General features: G+C 42.0%; 1 protein-coding gene across 5 annotated transcripts in view; it reads left to right on the top strand.

Annotated features, from left to right (window-relative positions):
• SEMA5A (semaphorin 5A) overlaps positions 1 to 18816 on the top strand; it is a 148341-nt gene that overhangs the window by 14567 nt on the left and 114958 nt on the right. The gene's annotated exons all lie outside the window — the stretch shown is intronic.

The following is an 18816-nucleotide window of genomic DNA, read 5'->3' as shown; positions in this document are numbered from 1 at the left end:
CCTCGCCCTACTGGCCCACGGAGTGGTAGACCTGCTCCCTAAGTCGCTTTTCCTGGCTGCTGCTCCTCTTCTTCTTCCTCCTCTCTTCTTCCTCCTCTCTTCTTCTTCTTCTTCTTCTTCTTCTTCTTCTTCGAGCAACTTGGTTTGAAACCAGAGCTTAAGGCACCAGATAGCTAAAAATACATAGCAATGACTCGGGGAATTCTGAGATCCATGTCCAGCTCTTTCGGGGGGGCTTACACCACCACTCCTAGAGATGAAGAAAGTCTGTATGCCCCCCCCTGCCCCCTGATTGGTAGATCCCAGCGATACAATGCAATGGCATCAGGGCTGCGTGAACAGTGTGCTGCCACCAATTTCACACCTGCCACAGTTTTAAATACAGTTTTAAATGTGCTTAAATCAGGTTTGTAAGTTAGAGTTTGACACATTTGGGGAAGTTCTTTTCACATTTTAAACTCTTCTTCCTGTATAGAAATGCCTCCTTGCTCTAAAGGCCTCTTGACTGAGCATTGCTCCCTTTCATGCCCTTTCTCCTCCATTCCATGAGCATTTACAGCAAGGCCACTTTCTCTACTTTCCCTCTTTCTGGTCTCCACAGGGTGAAACTTTTAAGGTCAATCTCCCCAGTTCCTCATCTGTGTCATTCTTCATCAAAACGTTAGCATGTGCACCAGTGCAGACACCCGCCCTTTTGAAGAAGAGAGAGAGAGAGAGAGAATGTCGGGGAGGGTGAGAATCTACACTGGTGAAATGGACAAAATTTCTGCTTCACTTGACTGTTTGTGTGTTTATGTAGAATCCCAAAGGGGAAGAGTTAAACATTGTCAGATTGAGACTTCTATCTCAGGGTCTTTGGGCCCCATGTTGGGCAAAAGATTCCTGTAAAAAATGATTTAAATCAAGTCTTACTGACTAGTGATTTAAATCAATTTGATTTAAATCAAATCCATCCTGCTAGATGAACCTTGGGGGTCCCTTCCAACTCTACAGTTTTATGCTTCTCTGACGGCGTTGCCTAGAGTTCTAGCCTCAGGCAGCTGAACTGCCAAGGGAGGCAGGTAGGCGAGGGAGTGTCTTCACCTGCAGGAAGCAGAGATGTGGTGGTGATGTTTGAAGAAGGAAAAAGCAACAATTCATAGTAACTGAAGTGGAGAAAGATTCCAAAGTCCTCCTTATCGTGCTTGAAATTGTGTATGCTCCTTTTGGTCTCTTGTCCCCCTCGGGTCTTTAAATGGCTTCCTGAGTTGAGGTTTCTTTGCTCTCCCTCCCTGATTGCAGGGCTGCGCTAGAGTACTAGGTTGTTACATTATTCTGAATGCTATTGTGTTGCTTCAAGGGAAGAGATTTTCATCTCTTTAGGCTTTTGTGTAGCTTGATTGCAGTGCTGAAGGGCACTGGTGGCCAGCTGAGAATGACAGGTTGGAGGCTGGAAAAAATGGTTAAATAGTGTGAATGTAGCTAATAGAAGAGAGGGAATCTGTGATTTGTTCGCCTTAGGGCAACCCAGTGCTTTTTTGCAGATGAAGAGGCTTGTTTGGAGATACACCTGCTGAAGATACTGCTTTACACTGCAGTTCTATGACTTCATTGGGGTTTACTTCCCGTGGAAGTGTGTCCAGAATGACTGAGCATTGCCCTTAGTCTTGCACTGTGTCAGCCTGTTCCACAGCTCTCCAGCTGGGAGAGAGGGGTCCTCAGGAGATGCTAAGGCCTTGACTGGCGGGGTTTGTGGGACCTCGATGGAGCCAGGTGTGCTCTGCTGTGCTGCAGCATAAGAGGCAATTGGAAAGTGTCTTCTGTAGGCTTTCAGTTTCTTCATTGACTATTCTTTTTACTGCAGATGTCTTTGTGAAGACACACTGATTTTCCTTGTGTCAAAATATCATTAAGAACCTGATGATTAAGGGAGCAATTAGCACATCTTTTTCATGGAAGATGAATGTTAGAGATCCCTGTGGTGCTAAACTATCTGTGTTTATACTGAATCCATTCATTTCTTTAAAGAGCTTGTTGGTGTCAGGATTTAATTAACCACACGTGAATGAATTCCTGAGAGCCATTAATAAGCAGTGTAAACCTGTTTTCTTGGGAGACGGCCGCTTCCATTTTATGACATTTACCTTTCTACACGTATGATAAATGGGTCGCCCAGCGCTGGCTTATCTGCTGGCCCCACACTCGGAGGCCCAGGCAGGAGCCATCTTCCGTATATGCCTCCCTGTGGCTACTTTGGTTTGATTTCTGGTTTCATCATGGCCATATTTAAGGACAGATGAGTCCTTTTATACGCAGGCAAAGATAATGGTCTATGCACCCTTTATCAAATAAGCATCCCCTTCCCATTATGCTTTATTAATTTCAGTATAAACGACAACCAGTATAATTAGTTTTAAACAAATTATCATGCATGCATGTTTTTAATTCCCATTTAATTGATGCATCACAAGTGCTGAATTTATTAGTGCAGTCACTATTTTAATCAGACCCAAACATTAATCGTGCTTTCCATGTGTTTACATATTCTGCTACATTTGCTTACTGCACTCACACATTTTTGTATATGGTGAAGGGGCATTTAGAGCTGCATTCCCCAACCTGGCGCCTTCCAGATGTTTTGGATTATCACTTTTATTAGCCCCATTCGGCATTACCTGTGGTTCAGAATCTGAGCTGCAGTGCAAAACATCTGGAGGGCCCCAGGACAGGGAACATTGATAATCATATCTTCTAGACTTCCAGATAGCTGTGAAATGGCGGATGGACCACGAATTTGACAGCTCTGTCAAACTCGGACTCTGCAGAGGATCGGGGGAAGCTCTGAGGCAAAGTGTATCCCCCCAAAAGCCTCAAAAGGGTGTTTGAGGTGTCGAGGGATCCTGCAGACCGCAAACGGCAGCTCGGTAGCTCTGGTCTCTGCCCCTGTACCGAAAGGTGCGGGAAGTGGGGGGGGGGGGAGCTGAGCAAAACGCCAGTGGTTTAGGCACCAGCGCGACTCTGCAGAGCGAAGCCTCTGAACCAGCCAGCAGCAGACTATCATTCCAAATAACGCCAAGCCAAATTACAAAGGTGAGGAGAACAATCTCTCAATAATACTTTTAATTTAATTAATCCAGCAAAAAACAGGAGGCTAAAAAGGAAGTCTACTCCTGTCTGTGGGTATTTTATAGCACATGAGAACCTTTACAAGTGGAAAAAACTGTGGATTAATTTTTGGAGTTAAAGCCAGCTAATGGACAAGGAATCTACATAGCTTTTAAAATACCAATCTGGATATTTTATGGATTTTTAAAACTTTTAACTTGAATTAAATTTGACCTGAACTTGAGACTGTATTTAAACTTGACCTTGACCTGTGATTATAGTTACATCAGTATTGAACTTGGACATATATATTTGATTTTTGGAACAAACCTGGTGGAATTAATTGACTCTGATTAATTTGGGAAGTTATTAATACTTTCATATTCAAAGAAGCTTGAGATATTGGAGAAAACAACTGAGACTAAACATTGTGTCAAGTTTCAAGAATAAAAAAGTGGATCATAGCTATATTCTGGCAAAATTACTTTGGATTATTATAGAATTAAAACTATATTGAAATACCTAAATTTATTTCTACTGGACATTGAAGCAACAACAAGTGGAACTAACTCCTTGGTTTATTTTTTATTTTATTTTTTAAATCATCTGGAATTGAGATAAACTCTACTGTTGGATTACATTATTTTATATACAGTCATACCTTGGGTTAAATATGCTTTAGGTTGAGCGTTTTCAGGTTATGCTCCGCGGCGACCCGGAAGTAACGGAACGCGTTACTTCCGGGTTTCGCCACTCGCGCATGCGCAGACGCTCAAAATGACGTTACGCGCATGCGCGGAAGTGGCGAATCATGGCATGCGCAGTCGCAGGTTGCATTCTATTCTGGATGCGAACGGGGCTCCGGAATGGATCCCGTTCGCATCCAGACATACCACTGTACTAAATAGCTCTGTGTGAAAAGACTGCTACTTACGCATCTCTTCCTCTTCTTGATTTATTCTCTCTACATATCATACTTTCATATTTATTTTTTATATCTTTAAAATAAGACAAAGTATATATGTATGTAAGGTTTTTATTTCTTTTAAATTTTGATTTGTAAATCATTTATAGTACTCAGGCTAAGAACCTGGGGTTGGTAAAGGGGCTAGAACAAAGAGAAACTAGCAAAAAGCTGTACAGTATTTTTCCAGCCTCCATGGAAACACCTTGACAAAGTGTTGATAAGGCCAAACTGCTTGGCACTTGGTGGTAGAGGCTATTTGTTTTGAAACTTACTGTTAAGGGAGAATAGGAAATTGAAAGGAAGTGGTCAAGTTTGAGAAATTATTGGTGTAGAATTTAAGAGTAGGAATGGCAGCAAAGAAAGTCCTAACGCCAACACCAAGCAGAAAAGCCTACTTGAAAGAAGGTACTAGATCTGAACTTGCTGATCTTTTTTTCAGAATTTAAAATGAAATAGGCAAGGCTTTAAAAGAAACTGTAGGCGCATTAGCTACCCAAAGTGAAAAAAACCAAAGACGGTCCTAGAGGTGATGGGACAAATGAAGGAATTAAATGTGAGAACTACGAAAGTTTAAACTGTCCTAAAAAGGGTAGAAGAGAAAACTAAACGAATGCAGGAAGAGGTGAAAGGTGTGAAAAGAAAACAGGAAAAACTAAAGGTAGATGTGGACAGTCTCCACATCTCAGGGATTGGCGTGGGATGCTTTGGTGGTTGAGATGAAACAGAAAGAACTGGTGAGCCGTCTGAGAGGAGTACCAGAAGAAGGTGAGCAGGATTTAAAAGAATATTTAATTGAGGATTTAGCAACCTGGTTGGAAATCGACAAAGAAATCCTGGGAAATTCAATGGACAGGATTTTTAGAATTAGATCTAAATTGGCAAAGAAGATGCCAGGGGATTGCCTGGTATTTTTAAAATCTGGATCCATTAAAGACAGAATTTTTCAGACCAATTATAGTAAGAGACTGAAGGCCAAAATATCATTTTTCTTAAATAGATTCCTGCTTGCCTTCTCAAGAAATGCATTCATTATAAAATCCTAACTGATGCTTTAAGAAGAAATAACACACGGTACAGATGGGAGTTTCCAGAAGGACTCTACATATAAAGAGAAAAAGTTCAGATTTAGAGACGCAGTTGAAGCTGATAAATTTTGGAGGAGATATAACAAAGAATTAGGAGGAGTTGAACCTTTATGAGAGGGAGCAGTAGGAGGGCAGGAGCAAGAAATATCAGATAATAGCACAGAAGAAGAAGAGAAAGGGAGTAAAAAGAAAAAGAAAAAGAAAAAAGACAAGACAAGACAAGACTTTAATAACTAAACTAAATATGGCTGACTTGAGGATATTAAACTGCAATGTAAATGGATTAAACAATAAAAGAAAAAGGAACAGAATTGAACATGTAATAGTAAGTGATATCCATGAAAAAATTAAATATGAAAACTAATTGGGCAACATATAGAGAGCTGTTAACGGAAATTGATAATCAACTAAAATTGAAGGAATTTCAAGAAATACAAGGGAAGGTAACAGATTGGTTACAATATTTTCAGTTAAATGAAGTATTTAAAAATGTTAAAAAGAAAGGATTCCCCTATGAAATTTCAAATTTCCAGTGAGAAATAATAGAAAATGATAATAAATTATTATCAGAAATGTATGATGTATTGTTGGAATGGGAAACTAAGGATGAAGAGGTCACGTGTGTTATGATAAAGCGGGCAATAGATGTGGGACATAATATTCAAATGGCAGATTGGGAAAGACTATGGAAGAATGATATAAAATTTACTGCCTGTGCTTTACTTAAGGAGAATTTTATGAAAATGATGTATAGGTGGTATTTAACACTGGTTAAATTGGCAAAAATGTACAAAACAAGGGAAAATAAGTGTTGGAAATGTAAAGAATTGGAAGATAAGTTTTGTCATATGTGGTGGCAATGTAAGGTTATCTAAAAAAATGGGAAATGAAATATAACAAACTGAAAAAAAAGTTTTAAAATAATCTTTTTTAAAAAATCTGAAACTTTTCTATTAGGAATTACAGGAATGGATCTACCTTAAGAGTACAATAATTTGTTTATGTATGCAACAACGGCTGCTCAAATATTGCTAGCCCAACACTGGAAAGAAGACAAAGTCCCCACTAAGGAAAATTGCCAAATTAAGTTAATGGAATATGAGGAAGTTAATGGAATATGCGGCTAAACTAACTGGGAAACTAAGAAATCAAGACAATAACAAATATAAAAAAGAATGGGAAATGTTTATTGTATATTTATAAAAGCATTGCAAGGAAGTGAATGCATTAGCAGGATTTTTAAAACACTTGTAATGTTATGGATAATGTTTCAATTTGGAGGTAATTAGAAATAAAGACTTTATTGACATGCATAAATGAAGATAATACAAAGGAACCAGGGGAGGGAAATCGGGTTTTTTTCTTCTTCAAATAATCCCATAATGTGGATTTAATATTAAGTGTGTACACAGTTGTTTTAAATGTTTTATCTTATGTCTTATGTTTTTCTTTAATGTAATGATTTTATTTATTGTGAAAATTAATAAAAATATTATTTTTAAAAAGATAACCACATCTCCTAGAACTGCTTGCTTCTTGTATGAGTATTTGATCAGAAGTAGGATAGATTGTTCTGGTGCATTCCTACCCTCCCTATGAATATACAACTGGGTTTATGTGTCTCGTCTCGGAACCTTTTCACGCTGTGTTATCCCAGAGCACAAGGAATCTTGCAAGGGAGTTTTCTGGAGGGCTATCCCTGCAGCAGCAAGAGGGAAAGGTAGTATGCTCTGTGAGCTTGCCTTCTACTCCTGCAATGTGGCCTACAATCCCCATTTTTTTGTTTCAGAGTTAATTTTTCGCTCTCAATAACAATCCCATATCTGTTCTACAGTTCGTTGTTGTTTAGTTGTGTCCGACTCCTCATGACCCCGATGGACCAGAGCACGCCAGGCACTCCTGTCTTCCACTGCCTCCCGCAGTTTGGTCAAACTCATGCTGGTAGCTTCGAGAACACTGCCCAACCATCTCGTCCTCTGTCGTCCCCTTCTCCTTGTGCCCTCCATCTTTCCCAACATCAGGGTCTTTTCCAGGGAGTCTTCTCTTCTCATGAGGTGGCCAAAGTATTGGAGCCTCAGCTTCAGGATCTGTCCTTCCAGTGAGCACTCAGGGCTGATTTCCTTCAGAATGGAGAGGTTTGATCTTCTTGCAGTCCATGGGACTCTCAAGAGTCTCCTCCAGCACCACAATTGAAAAGCATCAATTCTTCGGCGATCAGCCTTCTTTATGGTCCAGCTCTCACTTCCATACATCACTACTGGGAAAACCATGGCTTTTACTATACGGACCTTTGTTGGCAAGGTGATGTCTTTGCTTAAGATGCTGTCTAGGTTTGTCATTGCTTTTCTCCCAAGATGCAGGCGTCTTTTAATTTCGTGGCTGCTGTCACCATCTGCAGTGATCATGGAGCCCAAGAAAGTAAAATCTCTCACTGCCTCCATTTCTTCCCCTTCTATTTGCCAGGAGGTGATGGGACAAGTGGCCATGTTCTTTGTTTTTTTGATGTTGAGCTTCAGACCATATTTTGCGCTCTCCTCTTTCACCCTCTTTAAGAAGTTATTTAATTCCTCCTCACTTTCTGCCATCAAGGTTGTGTCACTTGCATATCTGAGGTGGTTGATATTTCTTCCGGCAATCTTAATTCCGGTTTGGGATTCATCCAGTCCAGCCTTTCTCATGATGAATTCTGCATATAAGTTAAATAAGCAGGGAGACAATATACAGCCTTGTCATACTCCTTTCCCAATTTTGAACCAATCAGTTGTTTCATATCCAGTTCTAACTGTATTTTTTTTTTTTTTAATATTTTTATTGGGTTTTCACATTTTATATAAACACAAACAGCACACCAAAACAAACATAAAAAACAACGAACATGAATAGTTCCCGAAAATCTTATTTTCTAACCCTAGTCCTTGACTTCCCCCCACCCCCTCCCCTGCATCCCTATTCCCAAATTTATGTCAGCAAGTTGGCATTTCTTCCGTCTTAATATTAGTCCTTTTATAAAAAACAAAAATAAATTTTCCCTAAGTTGGACCCCAATTCTCTTCCCTCGATTTCTCATTTTTTCTTACATAATTTTCTTATTACTAAACCCCCTGTTCTTGAGTGTTGTTTAAATTTAATACTTCCCTCCCTCCCATCCCCGCTTTGCGTCCTTTCCCAAGACATGTCCAAAATAACAGTTTTTAGCCTGGATTCCGCACATCCGAGGCTCTCAATTCTCTTTCAGTCCCTCTCCGCCGGTTTTGTTGGTAGTCCTTTTTGTCTGTCATCGAGTCTCGAAAGATTTCCTTAACAATCAATCCAATCAGTCCATAGTCTCTTCCCATATTTAAAGGCAACTGCTGAGGAATTTCCACAAGGCCTAAGTCTTGCTGATAGTCAAAATCAAAGTCTATGTGGAGGCCCCAATTGTACTTCTTTATTTCGAGTTCCTGAATTCCATAAAGTCCCAGGGCCTCCACTTTCGTCTTCTGTATCTTTCGTAGGCTTAAAGTGGATTTAATCCAATAGTCTCCTTGCTTATATTCTCCAGATGTCGGCTTCTGGTTAGTACTTTCCCAGATAACTTGTTCTCTTTCTTGTTTTGTCTTCTCCTCTTCTTTGTTTATTGTTTCAAATTCAGCTGTGGGTTCTTTCTCACTCAGAGCCTCATTACTTTCAGCAGAACTACTTGTTTCCAAATCCAAGGTCGTCAATTGTTTACTCATAGCTGTAGTCTGCTCCTGTAAGGTTCCCACCAGTGAGAACATCCTTTCGATTTCTCTCAGTATCTTTCCACCCACAGCCATTGTAATTCCACAGATTTCCCCCTAGAGGGAATCTGGTTACTGAGTAACCTTTTCTCCAACAATCCTCTGTCCTATTATTGTTTCTTTGTTTCCCAAAATTTTAGTTCAATTGTAACTCCTTTTAATCCGGAGAGGTCTTAAACAGCAATTTTTTTCACTATTAATAGTCCATTTGACAGCTTTTGACAGCTGTCAAATTCTGCTCCTCTATACAGGCTCCAAAGCAGGTCGCTCCCGGGCCCGGGAGGGAGGGTTGTTTGCCACAAAACAAAGACTCTTCCAACACTCGACTCTCCTGCTCAAATTTACCTTTCTAAATCTTGGAAGTTACTGTCTTTTTAAAACTCACCCTTTACAGGGTAGGCACTCCAGCTTAGCTCTTATTTCGTTGCTCTGGATCGTCTGCAAGGGGGGGGTGTGGGGACTTCCTTTTAACACACCCCCCGGTCGTCTCAAATTCAGAAGGTAAAAATTTTAAAGTTCAGTTCCAAATTACTCACGGGTTCTTTTTTCAGTCCGAATTTCAAGGAAGGAAGTCAGCGCTCTCCAGTTATGGCTCGCGGCTTCGCTCAGCGGCGGTAGCGGTCGACTCTCAGTGCCACGCCGTCCCCTGTATCCCCTCCGTAGCCTTTAAAAAGGCTCATTGCGAATCAGGGGGGGCGCTTAAGGCACCCGCCGAGTCTTCAGTCCGCAGGCTTCCGCGCCTGCGGTTTTTAAGGGTCCCCGTGTCGCCGGCACGGCAAAGACCCATCCACCGCTGAGCCGATTCCCTCCGGAGCTCGGAGGGAATCCGCCATTTCCCGATCGCGCCAACCCGGAAGTCCATATCCAGTTCTAACTGTAGCTACTTGTCCAACACAGAGATTTCTCAGGAGACAGATGAAGTGTTACAGTTAGTGCACCCAAATGCTAAGAATTAGATTTGGTGTTGGGGACTTTTGTTTTACTTCTACCAAGTCTTTAATTGTTCTCAGGACTCCTGAATTCATCAGGAAATGAATGATACAGTTCATTTCTCCTGAGCTTATTGTCATATGAAGCAATGTCTATATACACAGTACAGTGCAGTAAGTAGAGTTATTTGTTGGGATAATCTGGGGGACATATATCTGTCAGTAACATTAGAAAAGCAGTGAAACCACCATGCCTCTTTTTCAGCGTAAAGCTCCACAAAGGTTAACTTTTTGCAGGCGTATGTCTGAATCAATAATGAATCTATGCCGGGAATGGTTTTAACACTTCCGTATACAAAAGCATTCTTCTACATGTGTGTTATTTTTAATATTGTGGTAACATGAAACAGGGCAGGGCGGTAAGTTGAGACCGCAACCTGTTACATGCATTTTAACATTTGAAGACAGGCTGGCATCAAACAGCTTAATGGAATTTGGAAATGTAGGATGGCTTAAGATCTCAGGCTGGAGGAAAACCGAGTGCCTGGTCTCCCTGGCACCCCAAAATTTGCAGCTTGTGCATTAAAAAAAAAACCTGCTTATTCTCCAGTTTGTAATCCCCGCCCCCCAAAAAAGTGAGTGGGCACTTAGGAATTGGAAATGCTTTTCCAAGCTGGACTCAGCCACTTCAGCTCAAATTAATGGCAATTAAAAGAAGGCTATTGGGTGAGCAAGATTAACGAATCGCAAATACTGCACTGAAAGGAGGTGGCTTGTCGGTTTTTAAAAACTATTTTCAGGGCTGTCAGAGGCAGTAGCCAGGATGGCTGTGTTCTCCTTGTCAGAGGCAGTGGGCCCATCTGTGCCCAGGGGCTGGAAATCAAAAGTGAGGGGAGAGCAGTTGCCCGCAGGTCCTGTTTTGGTCTTTCCACAGCGAACTGGTTGGCCACCGGGAGAAGAGAATGCTGCGGCCGATGGGCCTTGGGTCGGATCCAGCAGGGCTCTTCCTATGCTTTTTAAAAATTATTATTCATTAAATAAAACTTACTACACAAAACATGTGATGCATGTCTAAGTTAAATGCTTTCATGATTTCAGTGGGAAAACGTGCTTAAATTCCCCCCCACTTAAAGCTGTGGGATTTTTAGAGTTTTGGAACTTTGGGTGGCTTTCTCTGCGGAGAAAGAAACCATGGGTTATATAAACGGCATATCAGGGAATGTTAAAAGAGAGGAAGAGGAATGCTTGTGGGGCAGGATGAAGCTTGCATAAATGGACTAAAGTATACACTATGGAAATGATGCAGCCAATATTGAGCACTTTTCTCCTCTATGCATTTCAGGAGGAGAATTAACAGCAGCTTAATTCTGTTCCGGAGCAATCAGTGGGACCTGAAAACGGCTCACATTTGCCTGGATAGCGTGTGCCCTATATAATGTCAGCTTGTATACATTTTATAGTCTTGAGAGTTTCTGTAACAGTTATTGGTATTTGATAACCCTTCTATTTTGTTAACTCAGCATCTTTACAATGTGATCTCCACCCCCCCCCCCTAAACTTTAAATCCTGACAATACTGTAGTTAACAGGATGTTGCAAGCACACATCCGTTAACAACACTGCTGCCAAAATCATTATTTGTGTGCTGGCGGGGAGTTCTCGATGCTGCCCAGGAATTTGTAGAAACCCCCAAATACTGTGATTTGTGAATTCGGACCCATCATACCAAAGTCATCCTTTAGTCCACCATCCTGATTCAAAATGGTTCCTGGCATCCAAACATCAAAGGAGAGGGCCACCCGCCTTTGGAAACCCTCCTGCTAAGTTTTGCGATGGTATCTAGCCTGTGCCAGGAAAGGAGACAAAGCCATACCGAAAGTGTTGAATGGTTTCTTTAAATGTAAAGGTTCATCATTGTTCCACCCGATGTGTATGTCTTTAAGGGGCCAGAGCAAGGGCCAGAACAAACTAACAAGGGCCAGCTTTACAGCTGTGAAACATAGCAGGTCCTGCTGAGTTGTATTGATTAAGCTGTGTCAGCATTTGGGTGTAGTATATAAGGAGAGGCACCTAGCTCTCCCATTACCCTGGGGGATGGGTTGGTGGTTGGGTCTGGTTTGTTGATGTATTTAGTGTAAATGGAGTTTTTGTTTTTCTTATTAAAACCTTCTTTAAGTACTTTTTGAGTCCCTTTTTAATGCATGGTCTCCCCAGCAAGCTCTCTGCAGCGTTACTATACTGCAAATAGCCAACAGAAAGTACATTTCAATCCACTATCTTGATTCAAAATGGCAACTGGCACCCAAATGTCAACAAAGACCACTACCTCCACCTTGGGAACATTTTGTGCCATCTCAAGAGGTGCCAAACCCATAGAGAACAGATGGGCAGACAGAAAGACATATAGTAGATGATAGCTTTTTCATGCTGTTCCTTCAAAGAGCTCAGTACAACATGCATGATTCCTTTCCAAAGTTCTCCTCACAACAGCCCTGTGAAGGTGGGTTAGGCTGACTGGCCCAAGGGCGCCCAGTGAGCTTCAGGACTGAATCAGGATTTGAACCCTGATCTCCCAGACCCTGGCTACTGCTGCTTGTGCTCATCACGATAAAGCTTGTGCCTGAGTGTATTCCGCATGTTCCTGAGTTGCGGAGAGGGCCGTTTTGCAACTGAAATATCAGATATGCATATGAGCAAACTGAATCTTGGCTCAGCCGTAGACCTCTCCCATACTTCAGGCAAACTGTTTGCTGTAAAACTTTTTCTTTTCCTTTTCTGGCAACATGGTGTGGGTTTATCTCTTCATTTGCTTGTTGATCTTTTAACAGTGAATTGCTTTTGGAATTTGTGTATCAGGATTCGTAGTAGTGTTTATTTTTAAAGACATTTAACCCCCTGAACCCCAGTGGCCTCTAGGTTGACTTGCAACTTTGCATAAATAGCATCACATAGATCAAAACAAACAATATAAATTGACTACAGAACACCCCAGTATTAGGGCAGCTCCAAATGAAACGGTGCCAAAAGCTTGAGGGAATCCTCTTTCCAGAGAGAAAGATGTCAGCTAGCACAGGGTTGGTGCTCAGCACCCATTTATGATATTTTGAATCACAATGAGCTTGTATTGAATTGTATTATTTGCTGTTGTGTTTTTGATATGCTTTTAGTGATGGTAATGTTTACCTACTTTTAACGTTTACTAAATTTGAATATTATTGTTGTTGAACTGCTTTCAGCTCAGCGCTGTTCCTGCAAAAGCAGAAAATGAAAACGGAAATCATGAATGACACCCTTTCCAGCCAATGCCTAAAGGAAGGTGAAGTAGGCGAGTGCATCTGGAGGTGGGGGTGGCTTCCCTCGGCAGAATGCCACAGGGTCCTGGCTAGTCTCTCCAGGCACCAGCAGACAGATGTGGGGAAGGATGGTCCTACAGATACTTGGATCCCAGGTCATTTAGGGCTTTGTGGGTTGAAAGCAGGCCTGCCAATTAATTGTGCTTGGAAACAAGCTGCAAGCCAGTGAGGATTTATTTCTGTCTTGGTGAAATATTCCACACAGTGAATTGCAAAGAAGTGGTTTTCAAATAAATGTTAGGAAGGTCTTCCTGACTGCGCAGCTGTTGGATAATGGAATAGACTGCCTCGACCAGGAAGGACTCCCCTTTGTTAGAGGTTTTTAAGCAGAGTCTCGATGGCCTCCCATTTTGGATGATGTAGCAACACATTTGCTGCATCACTTGTTGGTGGGCGGGTTTCATGCCTTTTAAGGTCCTTTCTAGCGCTATGATTTCATGACTCCCAGTTAAAATCTTGGCTCCTGCGTTCCAATGCTTTCATGGGCTGTTCCAGTGCCAACAAGTTACAGTACTCTTAACTTGGATGTTTCCAAAGGATAACTGTGGCAGGACTATTGTTATCCAGGAGAGGCATTAATAATAATAATACCGGGGTATTAATAGAAGTGGGCAAAATAACGCTGACTTATGTTAGTAACTTAAAGTATTGATGTATGTGGCCCACTGCTTATAGAACAGTGGAACTATTTTCTAAAAGATGCTCCACCTGAGTCAGGAAGCAAAACTGAATCCAACTGGGGCCTACAAGTTGCTAGGTCATTAACCCCTCGCTGAACCCAGCTGGGCACTCCTCCTTTGCCGGACACTATTAGCCAAGAAGGGCAAATTTTGGACCATATCCTGCCCATATCTTCAGGCTGCAATAACTGAACCTCTCCCATAAAATGATGACAACGGTGTCTAAGGAAACCTCCTGCACTTGACCTTTATCCATTATGTGATCCAAGTTGGAAGGGATGTGAGCTATTTTATTGGCAGGGTTTTGCAAATAAGTCACAATGTCCTGCTGAGGGTTTGCGTTGGTGCTTGCTCATCTGTTTCTCATGAACAGATACCTGCAACACAGGTATTTTGTAATGACTTCTATTAAATTGATATTTAGACCTTGTTGTCTGTTCTATAAAATTGAATATATAGTGAATGGGGCAAATTAAAGTGCATCAGTAAAACATTTTAGAAACTAGCCTTATCTGAATTTCAGAGAAGGCATATAAAAATCCTATTGGCCCAAGAAAAGGGAGCCGTGAAATCAAGGTAATAAAAATATATTGATCTGTTTTCCTGGAGGAAAACTGTTTTGCAAAACAGAAAGCAAAAGAAGCATGCAGCAGAATGTGTAAGCTTGTCTATTGCATTATCAACGCTACATTATTTCTATTGATTTATATCTTTAGAAAATACCTTATGATTTCAGATGACTTAATTATTCAATTATTCAAAATTATTCAAGGTGTCTTTTGGAGGGTGAGTTGTGGTTTTTTTTGTTAGTGAGAAACATTTGAGTCTCCCAGAATACTCTGCTGCTGATCTGAATGATTCAGCAAGAAGACTTCAGAGGGAACCCAGTTTGACATCGCTCCGCTAAAACATTAGAAAATTTGATTCTGTTCAATGTGGACTTAATTGGGACTCTCAATTTCTTTCCCTCCTAAAAGATGTCAACACTATTAATAGTATGATCCCTATGACCATGTCCCCAAGCACCTCCTCCTTGACCTACTCCAGAAGGATTCCATGGCCAATGGGATCAGAAGCCGCAGAAGCATTAGAAATATCTTCTCACTGATGTTATTGGTGGCCTGAAGTTGGTGCCTTTCTCCTTCTGAAGTGGCCTGAAGCCCATTAGAGCTCAGCCACAGAAGTCTACCAGCAAGAGTTACTTATTTTGGTTTGATTTTGTGATTTTTACATTCTAGTTCAGCAGTGGCCAGCTAGAGCCAAGAAGTTCTAAAATTACTTGTTGCTTCGATTTATTACTTCCCTTGTCACAGAAAGTCTAATTTTAGGAGGGAAGAGGATTTGTTGTGCAAGAGCTCAAAATCCACTTAACTGGGTGAGCTGAATTTGCTGGCATGTGATTGAATCCCAAATAGCAACAGTCCAAAAGTGCCAGCAAGCAAGCCTGACTCGGAAACTTTTATCATAGTCATTGAGTATCGCCTAATCTTAGAGGATATTCTTTTGGTTTGAATTTTAGCAATCTTGCAACCCCCCTGTAAGTTTTCAGAACCTATTGAGATGATTTTTTTTAAAATGTGCCTCTGGGGTATGAAAAATGCACGTTCAGTGGAAGCAAATTACCTTCCCTGTCCCCTTTCCCTTGCAAAGATTAAAGTCTCAAAAAGGGGCTGCACAAAATTAATTATAACTAGAGAGGGATAATGGCAAATTAGAAGCAGATTGGGGCAGGTGCATCCATTCCATATTGATTTTGCTCTGCTATTCTTCTAGAATGTAGCTGAGCCATCTGAGAGGAGAGGGGCTCGTGGAAGAGCAGGGCAGGAGAGTGCTCCCCCTTGCTTAATAATGGATGTAGTTTTGATGAAACACACTGTCAGGTTGTTGTTTACTGTTTCGGGACAAGACTGGAATTTATGGCTCTAGAAACCCACCCACTAAGCATTCAGTTTCGTTAAAGAAGCTGTTGTGGATGATTTTTGAACTATGCAACTTTTGTTTTGTTGGTTGAAAAGAATGATTTTGTGACTGCAAGCTAACTTTTTGAGTCCTGTGCATATATATGCCTTTCTGCCAACTATACCACACAGTGCAGATTTCATTACTATAGCTGCTTGTAGGAATAACTGCATCCTATTGTACATTTTGCCGGGGGGGGGGGGTTCCAATAAAAAGAAGGCATTATTTCCATTAATTTGTGTAGTTACAGTGGTGCCTCGCAAGACGAAAAGAATTTGTTCTGCGAGTCTTTTCGTCTTGCGATGTTTTTCGTCTTGCGAAGCACGGTCCATCGCAACTGTGCCTCTTCAAGCGGCTTTTTTTAAAAAGCGCAAGGCGTTTTCGTCTGGCGAAGCAAGCCCATAGGGAAATTCATCTAGCGAAGCAACGCAAAAACGGAAAACCCTTTCGTCTAGCGAGTTTTTCGTCTTGCGAGGCATTCGTCTTGTGGGGCACCACTGTACTTAGTTTTATAGTGCCCTTCTCCATAACAGTCAGAGAAAGGGCAATGTGTAGCAAAATAAAATACAACAAAACAAAACATAATACAGCCAATTTAAGTCAATTTGTACAAAACTGCTACATAACTAACAGAGTAACAGCTTTGTACTGAAAACTGACTCCACTAATCACAACTCTCCACCAATAAAAAGCCTGATGAAAGTGGTGTGTCTGCAACTGTCACCAAAATGCAGAGGCAAGTCACTTCTTAGTGGCGGGGCCAACACTCAAAAGGCTTTTTCATGGGGCCCTGCACTGAGCACCATCTGCCATGGATGCTTTAGCCGAGATCCCTGCATTGCAGGGGGCTGGACTAGATGACCCTTGGGCATAGCTGTCAACCTTCCCATATTTTATGCTGTCAGCCTTCCACCGCAGTATGGGCACATGACAAGAACTGTGAAAGAGTAAGTCAGTACTGTATTAAAAATGACTGAGATAATGTACAGTGGTGCCTCGCAAGACGAAATTAATTCGTTCCGCAAGTTTTGCCGTCTAGCGAATTTTTCGTCTTGCGAAGCACAGTTTTAACGGTTTAACAAAGTCGCGAGACGTTTTCGTCTTGCGAAGCAAACCCATAGGGAAATTCGCCTTGCGAGGCAAATCGAAAACGGAAAAACCTTTCGTCTAGCGAGTTTTTTGTCTTGCGAGGCATTCGTCTTGCGGGGCACCACTGTATATGGATCACATGTTTATATTAGTGCAGACCATTTCCTTTGATATTCTGAGAGCATAAAGGTAAAGGGACCCCTGACCGTTAGGTCCAGTCATGGACGACTCTGGGGTTGGGGCGCTCATCTCGCTCTATAGGCAGAGGGAGCCAGCTTCCGGGTCATGTGGCCAGCATGACCAGAGCAGCGCACGGAAATGCCGTTTACCTTCCTGCCGGAGCAGTACCTATTTATCTACTTGCACTTTGCTAGGTTAGCAGGAGCAGGGACCGAGCAACGGGAGCTCACCCCGTGGCGGGGATTCGAACTGCCGACCTTCTGATTGGCAAGTCCTAGGCTTTGTGGTTTAGACTATTCTTTTTTCTCTTTCTTTCTGGACACTACGCCTTTGCAGTGTGACCATTTCCTTAATGCAGCAAATGCACATTTGTTGTGGAATTCTCAGGTGCCTTCTGTTCTAGGGACTGCTGCATTTTACCTACACAAAAGGAGCAGTCCTATACACAATAAGCTGGCATTAAGCAAACCAGTGTCAGGTAAGCTGGAGCAAAGTTGCACTAGATCAGTTGGTGAGAGTGTGGTTCTATGGTGCCAAGGTTGCAGGTTCGATCCCCGTCTGGGACAGCTGCATATTCCTGCATTGCAGGGGTTGGACTAGATGACCCTTGGGGTCCCTTCCAACTCTAAAATGAGAAGGTGCCCGTGAGGTGGCAGCTTCTGGTGAGATTTTGAGAGATCTCTCAGATCTTTTGTGAGATCTTGCCGGAAGCCGCCACTGTGCCAACCCAGCAGTGGCAGAGGCAGATGGGATGTCCCTGCTTCATGGGATTCTGCCGCTTGAGGCGACCACTTCAGTCTGCCCCGTGGACAGGCTTGCAGCTGAGCCAGGATAGAGGAGATAGACCAGAGCATCTTCCTGGGCAGAGGGTGAGGGAGTTAAGCTGGCATAGCTTGAAGAGTGTTCCTAGGCTAGGAACGTAGTTGTTAAGGTATGTAGGGTAAATTTTCAAAAAAAACCCCAACTTGCTCCTACTATGGTTAAACTATGTGGTTAAATTAAGACAGAATAGCAGATCTGCTGGACCCTAGTTTGCTCATCCCAGTGGGTGGGATGGCTCCCTTAAACAGTGTCATGGTGTTGCTTAGAAAATACTGATTTCCCTCCCTCTCTCTCCCCCCCCTCCAGCATGCCATCACTGCTAATGTGGCTGCAGAAGGGCCTCTGACACCTATTGCAGTCTTCCCGTGACTAATACAAAAGTTGCAAAATAAATAAATAAATTGCAGATAATTTTGTTTCCTGGTTGGAAAACAAATTAATTTCTGCATTGTTTGTGAAATGTGCCAGAGAGTTATTTGTTTCTCAGCAAAGAGAAACAAACCAAAGAGACCCCCTGCTCCATTCTCAGATGTGTTAAATGAATGTTTGCCTGGCCTTTGGCTCCTATTGAAATTAAAGTTGTGTGCAGATTTCATGGTTGCTGTGGATACAGGTAAAACCGTGTTTGGCCGAGGGGGCTCTTGCACAAAGCTGCCCTTGTCCTCGTAACTGATGCATGGACACATAATTTAAAAAAAGAGGTGATGTTGTTTATACTGCAGAAACTGGTCTTTTTCCAGCCATGTAAATGCAGGGCGTCAAGAGAGTTTGCAAGGGCCCAAGGAAACCTACATCGCCACCCACACTGGTAGTTCTGGAAACTGACTTCTGAAAGAATAGCCATTTATGGCTGGCTTCTTAGCAGGGTGCCATGACTGAGTTGGACACATTTGACAGTTAATGTGTGC

Source organism: Podarcis bocagei (assembly GCF_964188305.1).
Source record: "Podarcis bocagei genome assembly, chromosome: 8".
NCBI classification, from domain to species: Eukaryota; Metazoa; Chordata; class Lepidosauria; order Squamata; family Lacertidae; genus Podarcis; species Podarcis bocagei.
Note: the sequence above shows the minus strand (reverse complement) of the source record. Positions and strands in the feature narration are given on the sequence as shown.